This window comes from Stegastes partitus, unplaced genomic scaffold (genome assembly GCF_000690725.1).
Source record: "Stegastes partitus isolate 25-593 unplaced genomic scaffold, Stegastes_partitus-1.0.2 Scaffold226, whole genome shotgun sequence".
Taxonomy (NCBI): Eukaryota; Metazoa; Chordata; class Actinopteri; family Pomacentridae; genus Stegastes; species Stegastes partitus.
In genome coordinates this window covers 55,304-72,667 of record NW_007577957.1, presented here as the reverse complement: position 1 = coordinate 72,667, position 17,364 = coordinate 55,304, and positions in this window count along the sequence as shown.

Genomic DNA, 17,364 nt, shown 5'->3' with positions numbered 1-17,364 from the left:
AAGAACAACAACTGTGCATCCACGAACCCTTAAATTGGAATAAATTATGTCATATCAGATTTATCTTATAGATCAAGGAGCAAAAGAGGTTGTAGCATGTAGTGTTGGAGCTAATTTACTTCCCATCGTACCCCCTGCTGTGCGTCTAATGCACATCGATCACCGTGATATTGATGCCGAAACAATGCGTTGTGCAGCTCAATCCCAACACGGCAATTACGTCCCCACATCATGAGTAAAACACACCAATTCAAACATGCAAGGGATGTCACCTTACTGCTACTCTGAAAAAAAATAAATGAAAAAATGGCATTCAGAGAGCAGAAAGAAGCCAAAGGCCAGGGAGAGGGCACACAGACTCAACCGCAGAGACAGAAATGAAATGATTTCTTGGAGTGCAAACAACAGGGATGAAAACTGCATGTGAATAATTGATGATACGTTTCCAGTGAGTATTTCCTGCTGCATTTTAGCTTTTATTGACAAAATAAACAGCTACTCCTCACCACCGTTAAACACCTTAACCAGCGATAGTGAATTTTTCTTGTGTTTCTTCTGGATGGAAATAACATAAACAAGTGACGCATGAGGGCAACACGCTGCGTTCGAGATGTTAACAACGGTTTCTAACTTTTTTTTTGTTGTTGTTTTGAGAAATTGCAAGCTTCTACTCCATTCCAAATGCTGCTGGTAATTTCGACATTGCTCCGGAGCATTTTCAGCTCGTGGCTACACTGAGCGCATAATGTATGTGGAGCGTTTGTGGAGCCAACGCTGCAACGCTGTGCTTCCATTATAGTCAGTGAACGTGGCTCCAACCAGAGGTGTGAGCAGCACGTAAGTGGTGCGTATGTACCACGGAGATGCACGCTACAAACATAAAAATAGAGCAGCTTTCCATCTGACAGAAATGGTGTAGTTTTCAAATAAAACATACACAAGAAAGGAGTGCATTCTATCAAACAGGCCTACGATTGAGAGTCCTGATCACCTAGTCTGAACGTTGTCCCTCACAGAGTCTACTGTAGTTCACAGCACAACTGTGACAGTGTAGCTTTGATTAGGGTCCATTATTGAGAAACAGTTGGGAATTGTGGCTGCTACCAAGACGGGTAAATGCTGCAAAGCTGAATCCACATGTTTTCAGTTGCCAGTGGCCACAGTGCGAAGTTAATAAAATACTACGATGAGTTTCACACAATGAGAAAAAGCCCAAACTGACCTCTACACAGGCAAAATAGTTAGTGTGAGAGGGTTTTTTCTTGTTTGTTTTTCAGCCAGTGGGCCCAGCAACCTTGTCAAAGTAAATGACATCATAAGAAAAGAGGACGACATTAAGATTCTTGGAGCAAAACATCAGGCAGCCTGCGGAGAAACTTGACTTTGACCTTCCAAAGATACAATGACCTGAAACATACAATCGAAGAAATGGTTAAAAACAAACACTATTAACATTTAGCGGCTCAGTCAGAGTCCACACCTGCATCCTAGAGTGATGACAGAGAAGCCTTCAGACCTCAAAGACCTGGAGATAGGTGCAGAAGAGGAGTGGCTCACAATCCAGTGGAGACTTGCAAATAGTTTGTTAGCAGTTATAGGAAATGTTTGATTGCTGCGTAGGAACTCAAAAGCTTTCCGAAATAGTATGACAAATCCATCCATCCATCCATTCATTATCTATACACCACTTAATCCTCACTAGGGTCGCGGGGGGCTGGAGCCTATCCCAGCTGACTCAGGGTGAAGGCAGGGGACACCCTGGACAGGTCGCCAGTCTATCACAGGGCCACACTTAGAGACAGACAACCAAGCACACTCACATTCACACCTAAGGACAATTTAGAATCACCAATTAACCTCAACATGTCTTTGGACCTTGTGGGAGGAAGCTGGAGAACCCGGAGAGAACCCACGCTGCATGAGGAGAACATGGAGACTCCACGCAGAAAGATCCCGGTGCCTCCAGCGGGACGTGAACCGGCAACCTTCTTGCTGCGAGGCAACAGTGCTACCAAAAATCAGATATATAACAGAACGTGGTATGGGTATGGGTCGTTTTGCCTTATATGTACATTTGTAATCACAATATTTTTTATTTCTCAGGTGGGTAGTCGACTGAACAGCGAGGAAAACTGATGTGAATGCAGCATTCAAGCCAACTATTAATGAAATGTAAATACTTTCTTGTAAAAAAAAACCCCACTAATAAGTATTGTCCCAGGTTGTCATGGCGCTGTAATCCTGCCAGTGTCAGTCATTGTGAAAGTAAACATAAAATCAGTCAACCTGTTTTTGAATAAGTGTCAAGTTTCACTAAGAGTTCAATGACATCAGCGGAATAGCTGAAGATGCGCGGCAGTGTTTTCACTAGCTTTAATTATTCATTAAAAATGTGTTGCCTGTTTGTCCTGATAAGCCGCTGGCTCATTCAGTTTTGTGCAGCCATGTGAGCATAGCTGATTTCGCTAGCTGTGCAGGAGATGCTGCTCTCAACATTCCTCTCTGCCCGGAATCAATGTCCTCCACAAAAACAACAACAACTTAAACTCAGATTGCATGCCTCTTGCAGCTCTTACAATAAAATATATTTCATTTAATGCCACAGCATTTGCCCTCCATTCCCCTCCACTTCCTTTTTTTTCCCTGAATTACTTCAGCAGCCTTTAGTAAGGGCTTTATGTCGCTTTAACTTCCTGACAAAAAAAAAAAAAACAGGAAAAAAGTTTAGGAATCTGTTGTTAAAGTTTTCCCAACAATCAAGCTTGTTAGCGGCAGACCGTAAGGTTTAAATTGGCAGCTCAGAGGTGACAGGTGTGTGGTCCTGCATTGCCAGTATTTGTATTCATCTCACTTTATTTAAGAGGATGTGTGTGGAGAGGGGAGCAGAGGGATAAAAAAAAAAAAAAAGACAGTCTAATCAATTAGGCTTTCAAGGGCTCTGCTTTCCCCCACCTTCCTAATCAGATACAGCCCTAATTCTCCTCTGCCAAAAACACACGAGGAGGCCACCCTAATGAAGAGTGAGGTGCAGCCATGTCAGCCCACCGTGGAGCCGGCGAGAGCCAATACTTGCTTTTTTTTCACCCCCTTCCCAACGTTTCCAATTCTGACAACATCCTACAGGAAGATTCGATGCTGGAGATGCTCAAGTGCCACCTTCACGCGTTCCCCCCCCCGGTGGTGATGAAGTGGTTGTTTTGGCAGCAATGTAAACCTCATCCCAATCCTCTCATGTAAGGATCTGACAGCTGTGACCTTCATGGGAACCTGTCCAATGACCCCGCAGGTGGAAAGCTGCTACCGCATTGGTATTAGTAGACAGACACCTCTTGGGGGAATGGGGTAGAGAGAGAAAAAAAAAGGAGGAAATGTTTGGTGCAGAGGAGAGAGCGGCTTGGAGACACAGTAATTTGTCTGGGTCTGAGCCTGCCGAGCCGAGTCAGGGTCGCACAGGGGTAAGGCCAGAGTGTATACTAACAACACATGATGAGCGCGCCGCCGCCACTGGAGCGTAAAGTCACTGTGCACGTCGAAAATAACCCATGCTGAACTCCACTTTTGGTCTTATTTAGGAGGAACACAGGAACTCTCAACTTGCTTTTATTCTTCCTTGACTCCCTCATTGACCCTTACTTAAAAGCATTACAGGTGTTGGTGAAAGTCCGCAAAAAAAAAAAAAAAAAGAATTCTAACAATCTTCTATTTTGAGCGCACATCCCAATCCTTTAAAAATCCAGTCTTTACACTTATGGAGAGGCTTATTTTCCTGCCATGCGTAACTCTTCATTAGTACTCTGAAAAGAAGTCACTCACTAGATGTCTTGGCTTTTTGCTGTGCTGACCAGAGGTGCATTCTGGGGCCCGTGGCACCGTTCCGTTTACCATACTGTGAATGTAATTAAATCCAAGAGCTGCCAGTATTTACTGGCGAGGGGGGGGGGGGACAGCATCTCTCTGCTCCTCAAACAGCCCTCCATCTGTCTGATTGGATTGTGGTCCCAGGCAGTACCAGACATGACATGGACACTGGAGGAGGCAGTCCAGAATGAGCTCCCCGACCAACCTCATGCTGTTTTTAATACAATATGACCTAGCCAGGGGGATTCAGACACAGACGCTTCAAAAAAAACCCAAACATATTGTGTGCTTGCGTATTTGTTTACGTATATAAACATGATAAGAGCAGTTATAATCCCTCCAGGTTAGCACACGCCATCAGGGTTTCCGCTGTGACGTTTTTTTTTTTTTTTCTTGATAGAGGAGCACAGCTTTGACAGATTGCAGATACAGTGTAGACTATAAAACGTTTAGTGTCAGCAGAGTATTGAAAGGGGCAAAGGCACACAGATTTACTGTCTAGTGGGTTTAATGGCTCAACGGTGCACAGATCCAATAGAAAAATTGCAGCATGAGACACAGATCACATTTTAATTGATTCCCTTGACAATATAGCACATACTGGAGGTTTATCCAGATGCACAGAGCACTTAGGGCTCGCTGTGACTCGAGTGGTTCGGTGACACTGTTTGGGATCGAAACATTTTAATCCAAACCACAATATATATATATATTATATCTAGGGATGCAAATTGTAAATAATTATCTTAATCAATAGTTGATTAAATGATAAATTGGCTACAATAGATGTTCTTCTATATGCTGATATTGGTGTTTTTTTTTGTTTTTTATAGCATTGGTGTACTCTGTTAGGCTATCGGAGTGCTGTCCAAGCACAAGTCCATTCGTTTTGAATGTATGAACGCTGTCAGGTACCCATTAACCGTCACAGATTATGTCATGGTGGTCATTTACTTGCTAAATCCCCACAATGCAACTGCCTGCTGTTAATTAACAGAAAGATGCTCCACCTGGTGGCGCAACCAGGTACTACAGCTAGCATACTACACTACATTGTCTGACATAGATGTCCTTTGTCTTCCCACTTACCGGTTAATGAAATGAAGTGAATGAAATGAAAAATACTTTATTTGTCCCAGAAGGGAAATTCAATCTTGTTAAAGCTCACTTTTTTTTTTTTATCAGTATAACATATATTCTATACAACAACAATCATTCAGTCAGTCAGATTAGTTTTTTAAGATGATGGCTGTTGGCAGGAAGGAATTCCTGTATCTCTTTGTTCGACAGCGAAGCTGACGCAGCCTCCCACTAAACACACTCTGTTGGTTCTTCACTGTGTTGTGGAGAGGGTGGGAAGAATCCTCCATCATCTTCATCATCTTGTGCAGCATTCTTTTTTGAACAATCAGCTCCAGTGGTTCCAGAGTTATCCTCGGCACAGAACCAGCTTTCTTGATCAGCTTGTTTAGTTTCTTTAAGTCTCTGGTTCTGATGCTACTGCCCCAGCAGATCCACAACAGACTTATAGAAGATCTGCAACATCTTGGTGCAGACACTGAATGATCTCAGCTTCCTTAAGAAGTAGAGTCTGCTCTGACCTTTCTTGTAGATGTAGTCAGTGTTGCATTTCCAGTCTAGTCTGTTGTCCAGCTGAACTCCAAGATATTTGTAATTTTCCACCACCTCCACCTGCTCTCCCAGGATGTAGACAGGACTATGCTGCTTATTCTTGCTCCTCCTGAAGTCAACAATCATCTCTTTAGTCTTTAATATAGATGTATTGGTTAAATTATTAATGGTAATGAATTAATTAACCCGCAATCATTAAATCCCTCTTCATGACTTTAACACAGCACTTATTTTAACATTTTTTTCCAAGGAATCTTTTAACCTCTCTAAACTAGCCCACTGGCGAGACTCTTCCACTCTGTGTCTGTCAGATAAAAGACACAATTTTCTCTGCTGCAGTGGTCAGTCTGCTGTGGAAAATCATGTGCAGCAGATATTTGTGTGAATTTTCCATTCAATTCCCTTTCACATATTTTGCATCTCTGAACAGCAGCCCCTTAAAATACATATTGCATAAGACCTAACATGTAATTTCCAGCAGTGAAGCTTTTCGTCCATTTTTCCCACCGCTGTACCACAGCGTGGACCTTCAGTAAAGGACAAATGCTGTTTGACTGTTTATTGCCTTAAAAGGGTTTACAAAATCCACATGCGTTTCCCCCCACTGTGTCTTTACTCCCTCTGCTACTTCAGAACTATAGCACGGCTACAAGCACTGTATATCAAACATAGCACGGAAATCAAACACCTTTTACTACAGGTATCACAGCTCGTTGTGTTTTTCTCTCAACACAGTAATCACTTATCTGAGACAAAAGCCTGACATTTGAAGTGTATCTTTGATACTATCATGTAGGACACTGGATTGAAAGCTGTTGCGTAGGTTTCAGTCAAAGGCATGAAATAGCATCGCCATTGTTCCATTTTCTGCTGATTAGACCCTGTTACCTCCTGTTCCTTTACAGTTGTTCTTGCAGCGAATACAAAGACCATCAGGACAGTGTGTCCTTGTCATGAGCTCAGCGTGGAAGCACCAGTCTCACTTATTACTGCTTTACCTCACCGGGAACTGCGGCTGTACGTGGAGAAACAACAAGAAAGAAAAAAAAAAAGGGAAAAACTGTGCAGAGCTAAAGGTAGACGAGGTCGAAGTAGACAGATACCCTCTGATTATGGCAGTTAGGGCTTATTGTGTGTGGAGAAAAAGGTAGTGATTGAGGTGGGGGCAAGTCCTTGGAAGTCAGAGCCAGGAATGACTGAGTAAAAACAATGACAGTTATGATGAGGTCTTTCTTGATGTGGGTTCTACGCCGAGCCAGCGGGGCCAGAGACGGAGCTGTAGGAGAGGACAAAGGAGCCTCCTGTGGAGACAGTGATCAAATATGGTGTTCAGTATAGCAATGTGGTGCAAAGAAAGGCCAGATAAAGACGTAGCCTTTGGTTTGAGTCGCAAGGCGGAGGAAAGGTTCCTGAAAAAAAAACAAAGCAAATGGCAGGCATCTTGAAATGTTTGTGCTTTTAGCCAGTGGAAGAAACAAGATATGCCTGAAATATTACTGTGCTGTTTCTGAGCTTCCCATTTCTTACTATCCTCCTCTGCGCTACCCTCATGTACACACTCATGCAATCATAAAACAATCTTTTTTTTTCGCTCAATCTTCCTCTGCAGGTCCAATCTTGGTGAAATCATTTTTTTTTTTTCCAGGCAATTCACCAAGGTTACACCAAAACAAACCTCAGAACGTGGCCATTCCTCAAATCTACACATAAACTTCATGCACACATATAATGTTGTTTTATCATAAAATAGACAACGCACCAATCCTGAGACTTCTCATTGTGGTTAATGAATATTCTTCACTCCTATTGTAATTACATTGTAATTAAGTTTCATTCATGTGGGCTCACCCATTAGAGGGCACTCTTCACCCTTATCCTTAAGCCATATTACTCTAATGTTTTCTTTCAAGTCTGTCGTTTTCTTTTCAGCCCTCCTTTTATTCATCTGTATTAAATCCCCCTCTCTCTGGCTCCTCTACCAATCTCAGCATTGTTTTTCTCTCCACCTCTTTTCCTATTTTTTTCTCTCTCTCTCTCTCTCCACCATCTTCCTCTCCTTCCTGTCTCCCTCCATCATGCAATAAGAGCTCTCTCCACCAGCTCCCTGTTCAACCAAATGTCGAAATTCATCACATCATCCATGAACAACTCAACAGTCCCACTAACGTGCTGTATTAGAACGCGAGATGGGATGTGAGATGCAGCTTCTATCTAATTTCCCACAGCTGTAAATTGAAAAAAAAAAAAAAATCTATGAAATAGAGGCAATGTGGAACTCCTCTGACAAACTCTAATAAAAGATATCAAATCAGCATTTTCTGGATACACTTCCACGATGCAATCACAAACTCTTGAATCTTTCTTTGCAACTGGAAAATCTGATCTCTTACCTCCCTTGTATGAGCCTGAAATAAGCTACACGGAGAACTAAAGGGAAATAATACATTAGAAGGCTAATAATACATTATTGCTTTGGATTAAATATGCATCACCTTGATGTGATATCTCACTTTTATCTCCCTCTGCTTCTCGCTCACTTCTGTGCCTCGACATCACTTACTCTGTCTCGTATGCAAGGCAGCCACATGTATAATCCACACTGTGTGCAACGCAGTCAGCAGAAAAATAAAACTCTTTATTCTGCCGAGGGTTTGTGCACTTTGTGAACAAGTGGAACAGGAACTGTGAAACATCTACAGCTGCAGCCTTTTTCTTTCCTTCAACTTGAGATCAAGATTTTTTTTTGAAATTTCATCTAAACTCAAATGAGCGATTCAAACTTTTCACTAGTGGTGGGACTTTAACACATTAATTAACACATAAATAACGCATTAAAGTCCCATCCCTAGCATGCTTTAAAGCATTAATTGCGATTAATTAATTACAACAAAAATAACGCATTGAAAAAATTAACGCATTTAATCGCAGTTTGAATCCAGACAACACGCGTCAGTGCTACGCTAACAACAACGAACATGGAGGAACCCGATGAGAGTGCATTGCTTGGACTGATGGAGGGCAAATTTCATTTTAAAAAACTGTCTGATGGAAGACTTGACAAGAGCGTGGTTTTGTGCAACTTGTGCAAAAAAGAATTTGATCCCATTGAAGCACATCAAGCTAACGGTACCACCTGAATGCAAACCGTGTTGCAGCGAGCACAGAAACCGCCGGAGCTGTTAGCGCGAGCAGTCCTGGATAGCCATGAATGTTTTGTTGTAATTAATTAATCCTAATTAACGCGTTAAAGTCCCACCCCTAACATGCTTTAAAGCATTAATTGCGATTAATTAATTACAACAAAAATTAACGCAGTTAATCGCAGTTTGCATCCAGACAACATGGAACGTTTGTCAGTGCCTGATGTCATGGTCCACCAAGATGCGTCAGTGCTACGCTAACAGCTTGGACTGATGGAGGGCAAATTTCATTTTAAAAAACTGTCTGATGGAAGACTTGACAAGAGCGTGGTTTTGTGTAACTTGTGCAAAAAAAAGAATTTGATTTGCATCCCACCGAAGCACATCAAGCTAACGGTACCACCTGAATGCAAAGAAAGCGCAGAAACCGCCGGAGCTGTTAGCGCTAGCAGTCCTGGATAGCGATGAATGTTTTGTTGTAATTAATTAATCCTAATTCACGCGTTAAAGTCCCACCCGTAATTTTAACATATTAAAAACCCATTATAAATATTTAGGTAACTAAATATTTTGTGGGGCTCTTCCTAATTATTATAAGGCTTGTTCTCAAATAGACATTCATGTTCTTCCATTGAGGCTTCAAAACATCGTGATGGTGCGGCATTTTATTGTTTTGTATTTTATTTTTGATTTGAAAATGCCACATTTAGATATATAGAAAGCAATAATTTAACAGAGCTTTTCTCTCTTTCTTGGTGTAAGTTAGATGAGACGATTAATAAGTAAAACCCTAATTCTAAACCTCATTAAAGCTCCCATTCTATACCCATTTTTAACAAGGTAATGTATGTCTCACAGGTCCCCAGAATATATATTTAAAACCTCAGCTCGGAATATCATTAATCCAACCGTGCTCATGCTACCCTTGGTTTAAGTCTTGCTGTAAGTGGGCTGTTCCAGTTTTCAATACAGCTAATCCAGCCTGAGGAGATGTTTATTTTTCTCATATTTTGTGCTTTTTTTTGGATGATATACTTCTTAAAAATGACAACAGTAATTAGTTATTTAACACAACAGTATGTGCTGAACTCTTCCTGGCTGGGATCAATAACTTCCTGTGAACTCCTCCAGTATTTATTCTCCTGCACGTTTACCTCATAAATCCACAGCGGGACAATAGCATTGAATTAAATTACCTTTTAATGTTTTTTTTTTTAGATATTAACTAAAGAAGGAATTGTTTTGATTACACAGTAGATGTTTCGAATACCTTCAGGATTTCTCAGTTGCAGCTTATCGCAAACCTGAGTAAATTTTTGTGCTTCCATTCATCTAGAGGACAACCGGAGAATTTTTTTTATTTTTTTTTTAACACAAAAGCAAAGAAGAATGAATTTTGGAATTTAAAGAAGAATAGGGGTATTAAAGCCAGAGTCCTGATGTGGGAGCTGTGTTGGCTTTCATGTTTTTTTTTAAATTCATTTTGCATTCTTTGAACAAAACAGAGAGAGAGAGAGAAAAAAAAAAGTTGTATTTCAAGGGTGTCTTTGAATAGCCGAGTAGGCATTAAACATTGCATCAGCGTGGCCAATTGTGTTCTTCCTCTGTGATATTCATCCAGTTGTTGAATCCATTTTGTACCTAGACGACTGTGTGAGGGTTACAGAACAATAATGTGTATTCATGTAGTATTTCTTTTGAATAGCTTAACATCAAAAAGCGCGGGCTGAAGCAAATGAACATGAAACTCGCGTCACAGTTTGCATCATTAAAGTTATTTCGCGTCATGTGAGCGGTGAATTACTTCCTGACCTCTAAATTAATTACCACAGAATTATAGCTTAATATTAAAATACTTTTAAAAATACATTACATACCAGCGGCTCTTTCATCCTTCTGCTGTGGCTCCTTGTGGCATTGGAACATAAATAATGAGTATTTAATTTCAATTTATTTTATTTTAGTTTGTTAGTTTTTAAAATGTAATTCTAAATTTGAAGATTATGGTGATCTTCCATCCATCATCTATACACCACTTAGTCCTCACTCGGGTCATGGGGGCCTGGAGTCTATCCCAGCTGACTCAGGGCGAAGGCAGGGGACACCCTGGACAGGTCACCAGTCCATCGCAGGGCTACACTTAGAGACAGACAACCAAGCACACTCACATTCACACCTACGGACAATTTAGAATCACCAATTAACCTCAACATGTTTTTGGACTGTGTGGGAGGAAGCCGGAGAACCCGGAGAGAACCCACGCTGCACGGGGAGAACATGCAAACTCCATGCAGAAAGATTCCGGTGCCCCCACTTGGACGGGAACCGGCAACCTTCTTGCTGCGAGGCAACAGTGCTACCAACTGCACCACCTTGCAGATTATGGTGATCTTGTAATATTAAAATAAAGCATTTTTAATCTTGGGCTGCAAGGTGACTCGGTGCACCGTTGCCTCGCAGCAAGAATGTCGCGTGGAGTTTGCATGTTCTCCCTGTGCAGCGTGGGTTCTCTCCAGGTTCTCCGGCTTCCTGCCACAAGGTCTAAAAACATGTTGAGGTTAATTGGTGATTCTAAATTTTCCGTAGGTGTGAATGTGAGTGTGCTTGGTTGTCTGTCTCTAAGTGTAGCCCTGTGATAGACTGGTGACCTGTCCAGGGTGTCTCCTGACTTCACCCCAAGTCGGCTGGGATAGGCTCCAGTCCCCCAGCGACTCTAGTGAGGATTAAGCGGTGTATAGATAATGGATGGATGGTTATTTAATCTTTTGTTGTTTAAAATATGCATCACAACCGCCAATGTGCGACACCAGCCGACACGCACAGTGTTGCCAACTTGGTGACTTTCTTGCTAAATCCTTTTCAAATCCTTTTGGTGATGTGTTTTTGGTCAAAAGCGACTAGCGGTAAATCTAGCCACTCTTTCTGGTGTTAATGGAGAAACAAAATGTAGTTTTCTCTGTAGCAGTTTATCGATTTCATAAATGCATCACACTATAGTTTTTTATGCATTGCATGAAGGTAAAAAAAACCTGCTATATGCAGTGTTATATTCTTTTTAGATGTCAGAAGGGGTTTTGTGGCTCCTGGTGTTTTGTTTTCTGTGGGAAATGAGTCCAAATGGGCTCTCGTTAAGTGTTTAAGGTTGCTGAGCCCTGGTCTAGTCTGATGCACAAAACGCTTGAGTTTGGTGAACCTTCCACCAATTTACTTCAGAGTCTCCCTTCTGGTGAACCCTCTCAAGATGTTTTTTTTTTTTTTTTTACATTTTTAACACTCTCCCATGAAGCTTTGACTGGTGAAGAACTGGGCAACAGTATTGACAGTCTCTCACATCTCAGCTCCTGAAGCTTGTTCAGTGGAGTCATTGGTGTCTTGGTGGCCTCACCTCACAAGTCTCTTTCTTGCACAGTCGCTCAGTTTTGGAGGATGACCTGTGCCATAATCCTTCTGAACTGTACTCCAAGGGGATATTCATATGACTTATGCATGTTCCTCTATCCATCCTCTTTGCTTTTCAGTAACGTTTTCACCATGTTGCTTGGAGCGTTCTTGTGTCTTCATGGTGTAGTTACAGTCAGGATGATCACTCAGATGATCTCCATTTCACTAATTGTTTGGTTTCTAGTTCCAGTTGGCTGGTTACATTGGGTGAGTTACTTTGAGGAGGTTATATTTGCATTGCTTTGTGGAAATCTGTTTTAACTTTGACTAGAAAGAGCCTTTTTTGGGGGATGAATTGCTGTCAAAAAAGGCAAAATAAAATGATTCAATGTTGCCAGGAAATAAAAGAGGAAGCTTCCATAGAGGGGTGAATGCTTTTTATAGGCACTGTCTATGTACTATGTATTACATTATATATAAATTCTGCTAAGGAGGGGTTTTCTTGCCCTTAATCAACGTACATGATAAGCGTCGGCGATACGCCGCCGGCGCATCCTCTGGCATTTCCTGGAGCAAATGCAAGCTCGGTGAAATGTAGTTTGAAGCCGTGACTAGTTCTTAGAACCACGGCGTCTACCTCGATGACGTTCAGATGTGGCTGCTGTCATAACGCCTTCTAATCTTAAATACGTTCACTTAACTATTTTTTTTTTTTTTTACCAGAGTGTTTAAACAAAGTGAGTGGAGGTGAGTATAATGCGCTGTTTTCCAGGTGTGTCTATCTTTGTGGTCCCTCGAGATGAGAGGAACCTGAATGCATTCTGAAGAGGTTCTTTTATTTCTCCTGTAATGAGCCGATAGCCGGCGGGTAGCTGTTGTCTCCCGCTGCGTCTTATTCTGTATTGATAGTTTCCCTTTCAAACACACCTCATCCCCCTGTGGTCTGCAGTGCCAGGTTTCCACTGTGCTTCATAGTCTGCCCTGACACCGACTCTAATCTTTAGACACAGCAAGCAAAGATGCAGACAGCCCGCCTTTCAAAACACAAGACAAGGGCAGGTTGTGTTCATAGGATGACATATGCTGGAAAATGGGCTCCTGTTATGCTGATACGGTTCTTCCTGAGGCGTTCCATTGACAACCCACAGCAGGTGACCACCGATTAATCTCTCCACCACACTGACATTCAGCCGGCAGTGGCGTGGAGAGTCCTCAGATGGATATCGCGGCGCCGCAGTGGCGATCGGTGAAGGGAAAGGCAGAGGGACGCTTCGGCTTCGGCGAAGTGCTGCTATGTCACATGAAAAGAAAAAGAAGAGTCCCTTTTTCCTAAACGATGCGCCGCATATGTTCGCTGTTGCTCGGTCGAGTTCACAACAGCAGGACTGTCGACGAAACCTTGCTCATTATCGGGGGGGCCAGAAACAAACAAGACGGATAAGGAAAATGCCTGTTTTACAGAAGCTAAGCTGATCTTCCAATTATATCTTATCCACATTTTGTCTGTACAGCAAATTTTATCAGCTGCGGGTTGTGTGCTAATTAAAGCTAATTAGTTTCCTCTCTATTCCTAAAATTGGAAATAACAGAGTATTAAGCAAAGCCTGACTGAAAGCACAGTTTGACAAAAACTTTTGCCGGAGAACCTGAGGCGTGCACGTGCCTCGGGGGACACGGTTTGATTTGGTTCTTCGGTGATAGATCGGCTAACAAACCCGAGCTGATCTGGCCATTAGTAAATAGAACAACAAATTTTTTTTTTTCCTCCTCCTAATGTTAGTGTTATACAGCGGTTGTAGTAGGAGTAATTAACAAAGGTGTATTAGTCTAATGAGTCCGCTCGCTGAGCCTCCTGAGAAAAATTAAGGCTGCTGGTTCTGAGGTATACTCCAACTTCATCTTCGTGGAGGTGGTGGGAGAGCTTATTGATTATCTCCTGCTGTTTCTGTCAAGTCTGAGAAAGCCCCGGCGAGGAAGTATGCAGCTCCAGCCCTCCTCACAAAGGTTCAAAGAAACACAGGGGTTTTATGCTGCTTTGAAGGGGCCCAAAATGGATAAATTCCCAGGGCAAAGGTTAATTTTTTTTTGCTTTAATTAACTCCAGCTAACACACACACATTGTCACGGGCAAAGTTATTTACAAATGGAAAAAACTTCACGTATTTTTCTTCTTTTTTATGGTGAGTAAAAATTAAAAGATACAAACGTAGAATTAATTTGAAGGTAATTAAAGAGGGATTCTGCACAAGTAGAGTAATTATCAGCAGCAATGGGATTACATGTAAGCTTCTGAAATCTCTGCTTATTAGGAACATGCATTGGTAGCAAGTAATACATTCAAATTACACACATTTACATTTGCTGCCTAAAAAAAAAAAACAGCAAGAGCATGTAAAATGTTTATTTCTAGTGCATTCAGGCCTAATTCTCTAAGTGTTGTCTGAGACTGTGGGGACAAAAAAAAAAAAAAAAGAGCTAGAAAAACTTTCAGACAAAATCTGGACGAAAAACAAAGAAGACCACCCTAATATGTCACCTAATTGTTCATTAATTATATCATAAATCACTGTGACAATGACAGCTAGTCCCAATTACAAATGTCACGCTTGGCCTAGTCCTCTATCAAGCTTCATTGTCCCTAGAAACCCTATTGTGTACAAATCACCTTGTTTATTTAATACCGGAGCCACGGGCCATGTAAAAATACGCATCCTACCGCTCTTGTGACGACGTAAACCTGTTGAAGGACAACTAAAAAGTACAACGGCTCTTCAACACACGTTAAATCCATGTCAAATTCAACAATCATTACAACTTTTTTTTGTGAAATCGATGGAGATGATGGCTCATAAGTCACTTGTTTTCTTGCACTCCTTGTCCAAAATGTTAACGATCAGATATTAATCATTATAATACTGGTTAATGAAATGCAATGTGATTAGTTTGCTCATTTGGTTTTTGCTGCTGGAGGCTGATGACGCTTTTAAAATAACAAAAATAGTTTCAAATAGGAGAAAAAACCTCTTTGTTTCATTCATTCATAAGCAGTATAGAATAAACTCAATAAACAATTTGTAACAGCCTATAATGTCATTGCAAAGCAGATGTAAGTTAATGAATTTGTCAACAACAGCGACTCCTCCAGACGTGCTTAAGAGGAGGCCGGGGTGTAAATACATGATGATATAGTCTATATAGTGGCCTATTGTGTCCTTATGGCTGCATGCAACGGTGTTTGAAACCATTTTTTTTAAAAGTATCCTGCTTTTAAATGCCAAACCAAAGTAATGCCAACAAAATAAACAATGCAAAGTGTGGGTGAATATAGTGTGAAACCAAATGTAGGATGCAGCACAAGGATTCTGTGATTTCAGTGTTTTTTGTAACCAACACTTTTCTGCATTATTTTGTGAAAACATGCAAAACTGGCCACCAAACCTCATTACTTTTACATCATTTCATAACACCTTAATTAGAAGTTGCTGTTGCTTTAGCGACCAGAACTTAAGGTCAATTCATGTTGTTTTTTTTATTCTAGATGCAAAGCGGATGTGATTCCTCTTTGATTCTTCAATAAGTGCGCGTCTGTCATGGTTGCCTCTCATAGCGAACAGAGTAAAAAAACATACAGCGCTCCTGTGGATGTTTGCGAAAGGCTGGCTGTGATTTTGCACTTCTACCGGATATAGCAGCTAGTTGCAGATTGGGCTGTAGCGGCGTGTAAATGTGATTATTCCTGAGGTGTGACGAGCGCAGCGAGCGGACATGGCGTGGGATTTAGGATTGTGTTTGAGCACCGTCGATGGAAAGCACGCATGAATCAAAGCGCCTCCAAAATCCGGTTCTTCAGTTACAACTTTCTTTTTTTACAATGATAGATTAAAAAAATGTTTAAAGATCTTCCTGCATTGCTTCTCTACTTGTTTTGAGTGCCATTTTTTCCCCCCCTGGCTCAGCATGCAGCTTGCACAGACTTTTTGGCCGAACAAAACTCACATGGAGGGAACCCTTGTGGATTCTTGCAGACGTGCGGATGCGGAAAACATGAATTAGTTTAGAGAGTCTGAGTCCAGGTGTTTGTGGAGCCACAGGTCCTCTCAACCAGTTGGTCTCTGAACCCTGGGGATTCACCCAGTGAGAACCCGGCCCCGCTGCGATGCATCCTTTGTAATTTCCCCCCTCTTCCTTTGCATTGTAAATTTGTATTCTGCTTGTGTCTGAACGCCGGCAGTGACAGCTATTTAGCATTATATTTGAATGCCTTTAAAAGGACCTCTTCAAAGGAGCACAGGCACGGAAACAGGGAATAGAACAAATAGCAGATGGTGTTGAAACTCCATGTTCACATCAGGGGGTGTTGCAAATCTTCATCCTTCATTAATGCTGAGGACAGTAATTTGATAACAGAGTGTGTTTTCACATCCGCTGCTCCGTCGTGCGCCGTTCTGTGAACTACGCGATGCGTCGTAGTTTAAAGGAAAGAGGTCAGGTCGCTACGGAGGGCCTCCTCGCCAGACAGGTTGTTGATCTGCTGTGTATTCAGAAGGCATCAAAGGAAGGGCTGCAAACACACAAATCAATTTATTAGAAGGAGTAATTGATGGGGCTTCAGCAGCTCACCGCTATCACATAATAATTTTTTAAAGCCGTTGCTCTGCCTTACATAGCCAGCCATGCGGCAAATCCCGAAATGATTTTAATACTCAGGTGTCAGTCGTCGAATATTTGGTTGGACCGCCGCGCCACGCGATCAAACTCAATCAGAGCTTTCTGTGATGGTACACTAATGGAGGGATAAATGGCGTAGCTTCTTACTGATTCATTATGTTACAGTTTACTCAACTGTGATTCCTCTATTTAATAGTCTCTAATGACTAATGACAATCCATCTCACTTAAAGTACTAACCATTACTGAGCTCCATGGGGTTGAAGGGTCTTACAAATGTGGAGTGTTTAATTGGGTGGCCAAAAATTTAATTAGGGATGAGCGGTACGTATACTGTAGGTGTTTGAGAAAAAAACACTTCCCCGGGAATGGAAAAGAGGGATTGGAGACTTTAAACTCGGCTCCAATGTTCTTTTTGAGGTCAGTTTTAAGACGCGCATTACCTCACCCTCGTCCTATGATGCCTAATCAATAAATAATCTGCGGTTGGATCTGCACCACCAATCGCCCATTTATCACTCACTGATCTCCCTTTGTCTCATTCTGGGAATTTGTAGGCCAGCATGCTAAACTATGGCAGCGGTGAAATTGCAAATCCCCCACGCCTGTGTGTGTGTGTGCTTTCCCGGATTCATTACCGCAGTTCCTGAAAGGTTTTTACTCCGGGCTGAAATAAAGTTAAAATG